Source organism: Triturus cristatus, chromosome 9 (assembly GCF_964204655.1).
Source record: "Triturus cristatus chromosome 9, aTriCri1.1, whole genome shotgun sequence".
Lineage (NCBI taxonomy): Eukaryota > Metazoa > Chordata > Amphibia > Caudata > Salamandridae > Triturus > Triturus cristatus.
Genome location: NC_140592.1, coordinates 841,028,441 through 841,037,587, shown reverse-complemented (window position 1 = coordinate 841,037,587; position 9,147 = coordinate 841,028,441).

The window sequence follows — 9,147 nt, the reverse complement described above, 5'->3', positions numbered from 1 at the left end:
AAGGCCTTGCCAGGAAAGAGACAGAACAAATAATAAAACATCAGACCATGGATAGGAGTGGGTCAATCTGGCGATTGCCTCACCAAACCACAAATTTGACCCAATGACAGGTCTATACAGTTTTCAGCAAGAGATGCCTGGCTGCCTAAATTACATCAATGACCTCTGGAAGAAGCTCAGAGGTGTTCAGCTGTTACCGCTCAATCTCCATACATGAAGGTGGAAGTTGTGGAGGCTGGGGTAGAGAAATCGACCTTTTTACTGCAATTCTTAATCCTCACAGAGGGCAGCTTTTTGGGTGAGTGGATGATCAAGACCAGGAGCTCAGGATAGCATACTCTCCATGCTCAGTCTGGTGCCAATAAGATGACTTGGGCCCAGTCTATCCTGATCTTCTTGAGAACTCAGGCAGGACTGGTATCGGCGGATGCTTGATTCCGGTCCAGGGAAGACATGGCTTGACAGTTCGGGCTGGACTGTTCCCATGAGGCACAGGGTCAAGACTGATTTGCATATGGCCATGACTGAACTGGGGTGGCATGGTGAGCAAAATAACAATGGATTAAACCCAGATGTGTGACTGGGGGGAATGTTTTGCCAATGTGCAACATTCCGTCCATCATCTTGTGTGTTTTGCTGTTCGCCCTATGTGGGAAGGTTATACCCAGACGTGGGTCCCTTGCTCACTACGCCACTGGAGTCAAGCTATCCTGGCTGAAGAGGGGTGAAACCCCGAAACCGGTCCTAGGATGCTTGATTCCGGTCCAGGGAAGACATGGCTTGGCAGTTCGGGCTGGACTGTTCCCATGAGGCACAGGGTCAAGACTGATTTGCATATGGCCATGTCTGAACTGGGGTGGCGTGGTGTGCAAAATAACGATGGATTAAACCCAGATCTGTGACTGGGGGTGAATGTTTTGCCAATGTACAACATTCCGTCCATCATCTTGTGTGTTTTGCTGTTTGCCCTATGTGGGAAGGGTATACCCAGACGTGGGTCCCTTGCTCACTACGCCACTGGAGTCAAGCTATCCTGGCTGAAGAGGGGTGAAACCCCAAAAACGGTCCTAGGATGCTTGATTCCGGTCCAGGGAAGACATGGCTTGGCAGTTCGGGCTCGACTGTTCCCATGAGGCACAGGGTCAAGACTGATTTGCATATGGCCATGTCTGAACTGGGGTGGCGTGGTGAGCAAAATAACGATGGATTAAACCCAGATCTGTGACTGGGGGTGAATGTTTTGCCAATGTGCAACATTCCGTCCATCATCGGGTGTGTTTTGCTATTCGCCCTATGTGGGAAGGGTAAACCCAGACGTGGGTCCCGTGCTCACTACACCACTGGAGTCAAGCTATCCTGGCTGAAGAGGGGTGAAACCCCGAAACAGGTCCTAGGATGCTTGATTCCGGTCCAGGGAAGACATGGTTTGGCAGTTCGGGCTGGACTGTTCCCATGAGGCACAGGGTCAAGACTGATTTGCATATGGCCATGTCTGAACTGGGGTGGCGTGGTGAGCAAAATAACAATGGATTAAACCCAGATCTGTGACTGGGGGTGAATGTTTTGCCAATGTGCAACATTCCGTCCATCATCTTGTGTGTTTTGCTTTATCGGCGGAAAGGCATACAGGGGACCCAAGTTCCACTCTAAGTGAAACATGTCTCCGAGAGAGAGACACCTTGAAAACTCAAATGTGAAGAAGTACTGACATTGCATGTTCTAGGCGATGGTGAACAGATCGAGCCAAGATTCTCCCCATTGGCAGAAGAAACCTTTAACCACCTCCAGGTATAACTGCCACTCGTGATCCGATAAGCGCAGATGGGTAAGATCCTCTGTTCTGGTGCTCAATGAACCTGCCAGGCGGCTTGCCACAAGGAAGATTCCCTGGTGGTCCAACCAGCTTCAGAGGCCCAGGGTTCGTGACCCCACTTGTCCTGTTTGCTGTAGTACCATATGGAGTTGGTGTCCTTAAGCACATGTGCCAGTAGATGGACTCTAACTCCATAAGGTTGATCTGGTGTCAGGACTCCGCCAGAGATTAGAGGCCACTGATCTCTACCTCTCCCCGGTTGCCATCCCAGAAGTGATACATCGATCACCACTGTCAGCTCTGGGAGGTGAAGGGAGAAGGGTAAGCTGCTGACCCAAATGTGGTCCAGTAGCTTCTACTGAAGATCATTCACAGTCTTCTCCGAAATCTAGATGTGGTTGGAGAGGTCCTCTTGATGTTGAGCACACAAAGTTCAGATCCCACAGTATAGCCCAAATATGCCACATGGTGTGCTCAACCAGGTGGATGCAGGGGTCTATCAGTGGCAGCAACCTCAGAGTTGACCTCACTGAAATCCAGGACTGAGGCCAGAAGATCGGGATCATAGCCTGAATGTCCTGGACTCTCTTCCTCGGGGAAAAGGCAAGAGACCAAACCATGTCCAGAATGGCTCTGATAAAGGAGAGTATCTGGGAAAGAGTCAAGTGTAAATTCAACATGAGGACAGGAAAGACAGGTGCAAGATGAGCACTTTGAATTATTTCTCCTTCCGCAAGAATAGATTGACAGGGGTCAAAAATAACAAACATCCTACTTCTGGCACTGGCACCTTTTCGATAGCCCCTTTGACCGAAAGGGCTTGCACTTCCCACCGCAAAATGGAAAGATTGTCCTCCGTCAGTGATTGTATAGATGGTTGAAAGTGCAGCGGGGACAAAAGGAAGGGTAAAGAGTAGCTTTTTCAAACAATTTGGAGGACCCATCTGCCTGATGTAACTGCTTGCCAACTCGGACAGAATCAGTGGATCCTGTCTCCTACCTGGTGGATGAGACCCTGTAAGTACACACTAAGGAGATTAGGCAGGTGGGACAGCGGGGGAGGTGGTGGACTGAGCTGTACATGGACCTTGGCCACAGGGGTGGTGGGACCACGGCCTGCCCCTCAAACTAGCTGGGTTCCCTGGTGGGGTGGGGTGGGATAGGCTGGCGGTAAGGAATGCCTGATCCAGAGCCACCACTGGAATGCTGGAATTGTTGCTGTTGAGGCTGGGTATACAGACCCAGAGAGCGAGCAGTATTACTGCTCTCTTTGAAATCGGTCAACAGCTGAGTCAGCCTTGCCCTCGAAAAAGCGAGTCCCGTTGAACAACATGTCAATCAGAGAGGACTGGACGTTGCTCATGAACCCACTTGATCACAGCCACTTATGGTGACAAATGGCAACACTGGTGCCTACAGCCCATTCAACGGAGACAGTGGTGTCCAAGCCACAATGAATTGCAAACCTTTCACAACCATCCTGAGTAGCCTGTGAAAGAACAGAGCACGGAGGTCTTCCAGACTACCTGGGAGGACGGTGCCACCAAGTTCCAAAGGGCATGAGTATAGTAGCCTACCAAACAGGAGGCGTTGTTTGACTGCAAGGCCAAACTGGCTGAGAAGAAAAAACGTTTTCCGAGAGTATCCACTCTGTTTCCCTGTCAAGAGGAGTGGTAGGGAAATTGTTGGTGATGGTGCAGCTAGTAGATTCTTGCACTACAAGACTTTCTAGCGAGTGGTCCTGTGACAAAAAGGCCAGGCTGTCTGGCAATTCACTGGTTGACTGAAGGGCCGGTACAAGGCTTAGCCCAAGCCCCTAGGAGAGTATCTATCAAGGCCTCTTTGAAAGGGAGAAGAGACTCAAAGGTAGTCTGGCCAGCCTGCTGGACTTTGGTCAGGACATTTGTTTTCATCTCCATGTTGGGGAGGTGGAGGTCAAAGACTTCGGCAGCCCTACACCTAACCATGACGTACAATCAGATTCTTCTGTGGCCGAGCCAGGAGGAGAAAAAAGAGCTGTCTTGCAAGTCCTCACACCAATTGTCATCAGCATTGCTCTGAGTGAACTCATCACCCTGGTCCAAAAAGGGAGTGTAAAGAATATTAGCTGCCTTATGCTTAAGCAAGTGCAGAATCCTTGGACAGATTCAGCTGTGACATCAGTCGAAGTCGGATCGTCATCTGCGAGGGCAATCGGGGTCATTGCTTCGAGTGGCAAAGTCTTGGCATAGGCATCGGCACTGACGTACCTGGCCTGGTGTGGTTATGGGCACCAGGGGCCAAATCGGTATTGGAGCCGAGGGCAGAAGTAGCTCAGATGGTCCAACTTGCACAGAGGGAGAACTACCTGGTGGTAATCCAGGTGGAAGGCCTCTCAGCTCCATGGGGCCTGAAGGTGCACAGATATTGGTAGAGATCCGAAGAGCTGAAGCATAGCTGTGCAGAACTCTTTAATCTGGCGTGGTGTGGCTGAAGCACCTGGAAACTCGGTATGTGCCGGAACCAGCTGCAGAATTGACTCTGAAGTCGGCTGACATCATGAGCTGGAATGGGACTGTTGGCACTGACCAGGCGCTTCGGCAGGGGAGTGGTAATGGCAAGGAAAAGCGGAACTCTGCTTCAATTTCTTATTGTTTTTTTTGCTTACCTGAGGATTTGAGTGTGACAATCCCACCCCTAAACTTTAAAATCACACTTACCTACTTTTACCTGTACCCATACTAACCCTAAAATCAATCTTGCTTCCCTTCACCTCTTCCAATCTTTAAACTCTAAATTGACTTGTTTTCATTTACATAAAAAGTATGTTATTAAAAAACATATTTATACGTACCTGAGGGGTTAAGTACTCTGTAGTAAAGGTACAAATACTTATCTGCGTGGTAAAGGCTGTTTTCCCAAAGGCATAACACATTCCTGCACCTTGCTTACACACACTTCTGCCTTCACCCACGCGGCCTTAAATATTTTGGGGCCCTGTTGCATTTATGCCCATCGGTATGTTTGGCATGCATCTTTATCTCTTTGAAACTTTGCTCTCTTCCCTCACACCCCACACCCTATACCTTAGGTCTCACCTGAGACAGCGCATGCGCTGTCGCTTGTGAGACATTTTGTTTTTAAGGGGGGCTTAGAGCCATTGGTTGGCTTAATAGTCCCTCTCATTTCCTTGCTTCTCTTTAGTCATCAAGTGCTAGCTTCACTCCCTCTTTGTGTTTTTTGTCCCTATAAGGGAGCATGGCCCAAGAACGATTGCCCAGTGTCCCTATACTGCTCGCCTTGTTCAGCGGTACCCTTTTTCCCTTTTACTTGCACCCCTGTCCTCCCTCCCCACACCCACATTGTTGCTTGTAACGCCACCCACCACACCCTACTGCGTTGTCACTTGTCAGGTCCACCCTCCTACCCAGTGGTTTTACTCTGTGGTTGCTTGCCCTTTCATAAGCACACCTTCTCCCCCTCCCCTTCATTGCTTGCCTCCTCCTTCCTACCAGAAAAAAAGCACCCAAAAGTCACACCAACAGGCTTCAAGATGCTACAAAAGTGCAGACAGCACTGCACTCCCTATTCTACTTTGCATTTCTGGTACTGTCTTTATGAGGGGCAACACGGCGAAGTTCAGGCCGAAGGTAAGATAATTAAACAAATGAGTTTTTTTCCTTGAATGCCTTTTATGTATTTGTGGGACAACGCAGCCATGCCATGATACTTCTCGCTTTTGACAACTCAGACCACTTTTAAGAAGATTGTAACTGTCACACCAATTTATGGATAGTAGTTATCATTTTTTTTTTAAACTGGTTTTATTTTATTTTTAACGATGTGCCAGAATCTCAACAGGTGAGTCATATATACTCCCTCCAGTAGATTGGACATCGCATTTCGAGAGCATTTTGAATCCTGATGCTGTCAAAGTGACCAAAAGTAATAATGCCAATTACATCTTAGTGCAGCCAGTAACGTTATCCTCTATAATGTCAGATGAAATAATATCCGCCTTACAAAAAAGTGTTAATGGTAAAGCGGCAGGACCGGATGGGGTTCCTATCGACATTTTTAAATATAACATTTCTGGATTTCAATTTTATTAAACGTTTTTGATGCCACCCTAGGGGGAGTGCTGCCTGCATCCTGGGTGGAAAGTGTAATCGTACCAATATTTAAAAAAGGGGACAGAAGGAAGGCTAACTGCTACCGTCTCATATCCCTTCTCAACTCCACCTCCAAACTGATGGGGAGAATAATGTTGGAAAGGCTAGAAAACTGGCCCAACGATAACATCTTGACTCAGGCCCAGTATGGGCTTGACTTGAGTCATATATACATTAAATATTAACTTGTTACAATTACTTGTTACTGTCATGCATGCAGAGAATACATTTTGGGACATCGTTCTCCATTGTTTCTTGCCATTTCTGCCCGATACATTAGATGTGGCCCACTTGGGTCGTTTCTGCTTAGGTAGTAAGGTTGTCCGTCTATGGCTCACGGTTCCTGTGTTCGGGTGCATAACATCGGATCCACTACCCTCAACCTCCAAACCATAATTTCTTACCCATGGCTGCCAAATTTTCTTGAATTGTTTGGGACACCCTATAGCCTTGTAGGTTTTCTCCCCCATATATAAGTCCATATTGGCCTGCCATCCCGCCAGGTTATCATTTATTTTTGTTATTATTGCTTAATTTATGTTTTGTCAGCACCCTCAGCCATTTGCTCATATCTCCTGCCACCATTAAAAAAAAAAGATTGTTGCATAAATGTGTATTTTAATTTCTTGTTGGTTTAAATTTGCTGACAAGGTGGTGGTGTCATTTGTTCCTGCAAACGTTTTTTTTCTAGGAAGGCAGGAAATAATCCCATACTAAGACAAAAGATCACTGCCACTCATGGTCAGCATGGTTGCGTCATATCAATTTTTTTCCAATTTTCAGCCATGCCGCATAATAGCAGCTCTGCGGTACAACATGGCTAACAGACATTGACAAAGCCAATATCATTTGCATAGGTGAGGCCTATTGGCTTTGCAATTGCTGTTATTATTTTTAGGTACCCACCTAAGTTGTATTAATAACAAAACAAAAAAAAAAAAAAAAGAGGGGGCGGAAAGTAAAAAGTCAGATGTAGGATGAGGGAGCATAAAAAGTTCAATAGTCGGCAGCTCTGGCCATTACACCACATCCTCTACCTTGGTATATGGAGTTGAGATCCTGAGGCTATGATCAAAGAAACCTGCTTTACTCTCCCAACCTCCCGCTCTATACTACTCATGGTTCAACCTGACATACGAAGGGAAATCTTTGCAACTACTTCACAAACTTAAACTGATCAAGTTTTGTAATTTATTTCTTGAGGGTTCCTTTGTTGAGCTACAATACATGGCCAGTGCTGAAGAACATACCCCACTAGTGACATTTCTCTATTACAGGCTATACGCCATTTGCAAGGCTTCCTGTATCACAGTCCCACTTAAACTCACTAATTTAAAGACTCTGACACTAGTTCTCTCTGTCAACTTCCCCAAGGGTCTTATGACACTTGTATACAGCGCTTTGAAAGAAAACAAGTTACTTACCTGTAACTACAGTTATCCAGTATTGGCATCTTTCATAGATTCACATGCCTGAATCATTCCCTGTCGCTGAGGCAGGAGTCCCACGGGAAATACAAAAGTAGTGCCAAAAGTAAATAACAGTAGTAGGCTAAAAGAAAAAGCCTAAGGCCTACAACTTAGTAGCCTATCTAAATCATTATAGTAAAAAGAACCAAACATTGGTTCCAACCAATCAGCTACCAGCACCCTCTAGAACCTTCTCAGCAGAGGCAGTTTGCCTCAGATTTTCCTAGCACAAGTGAGAAGTAAGTATGCCAGATTATAGAGAACTGTCTCGTCTGGGAGGAGGGTGGGTGCATGTGAATCGATGAAAGATACCAATACTGGATAACTGTAGTTACAGGTAAGTAATTTGTTTTCTTATCCAGTATTGGGGTATCTTTCATAGATTCACATGCCTGAATCAGAGTAGTAAGCAGTATACCAATATACTGTCGTTGCGGATGGTGGGAGACATGTGCTCATAAACTTCCAAATATCATCCACAAAGGTTCAAAACATCATATATATATATATATCTTTTTTTCTTTAAACAATCCTTTAATAAGCAACATCTATAGAAAAGACGTTTTATATATATATATATTCACTGAAAAAACCATAGGTTTCACACATGTTATAGTTAGCGGAAATTTTACTGATAAAAAACCAATGAAATTCCCCCGTTATAGTTAGTGCAGGAAACTATAACTCACGCGACCGCAATCCTCTGCTGATGCTAATACTGTATTTAGACACTTATTTGCCCATGTCTTCTTCCATAAATTTTTAGCTATACATATATTACAAATATTTTTTTTTCATAAAGACACATATGTCATCAGCAGAAGATTGCGGTCGCGTGAGTTATAGTTTCCTGCACTAACTATTTTTTTTTTTTTTTTTAAGTTTAAAGAAAGTTTATTGAAATAAGTAATAGATACATCAATAATACAATCTAGCATATAGAAGTACTATCAATAGAAAATACACTATATATACTAAGGGGAGAGAAAAAGAAGAGAGGGGAGAAGAGGGGGGGGGGGAGGAGAGAAAAGGAAAAAATATAAATAATTCCTATAACAATACCATAGAGCAATATTATACACCAAATATAACAGGTACATTGTAATGAACTCACTACCACAAATTCACTTATATATTGAGAGCATATATAAAATAGAACAACATTTAAATTACCTTAATAAAATTAAACTTAATTTAAGGAGGCTTGGAAACTTCTTCTATGGCAGGAACATGAGATGGCAATGATTGAGCAGATAGATCTAAAAAGCTGGTAACAGGAAGCCATAGCAAGTCACGTTTAATAGCCAGAGTAATCGGGTAAACATAAGCTCGATCTAACCTATGGTTATAACAAACGCCATACCACCAGGCTTGAAAAGAGACATTAGAAGCATTTTTCCACGACTTAGTGATTTGTTGAAAGGCAACAGCGATGAGTAAGTCAATAATAAGAGTATTAAGGGAAGTGGATGAGGGCCAAACTTCTGCAACACTACCTAGAAAAATGTGAGAGAAGGAAAAGGGGATATGAGTGTGAAATATTTTGTTAATTTGCTGCTAAACTTTAACCCAAAATTGATGAATGACTGGGCAAGTAAACAACATATGTTTAAGGTCCGCAACAGGAGCTGGGCATGACCAACATGTAGAGGGAGAGCTAGGGTTAATCTGATGTAATTTGGCTGGAGTAATCAATAGTCTATTGTATATAAAA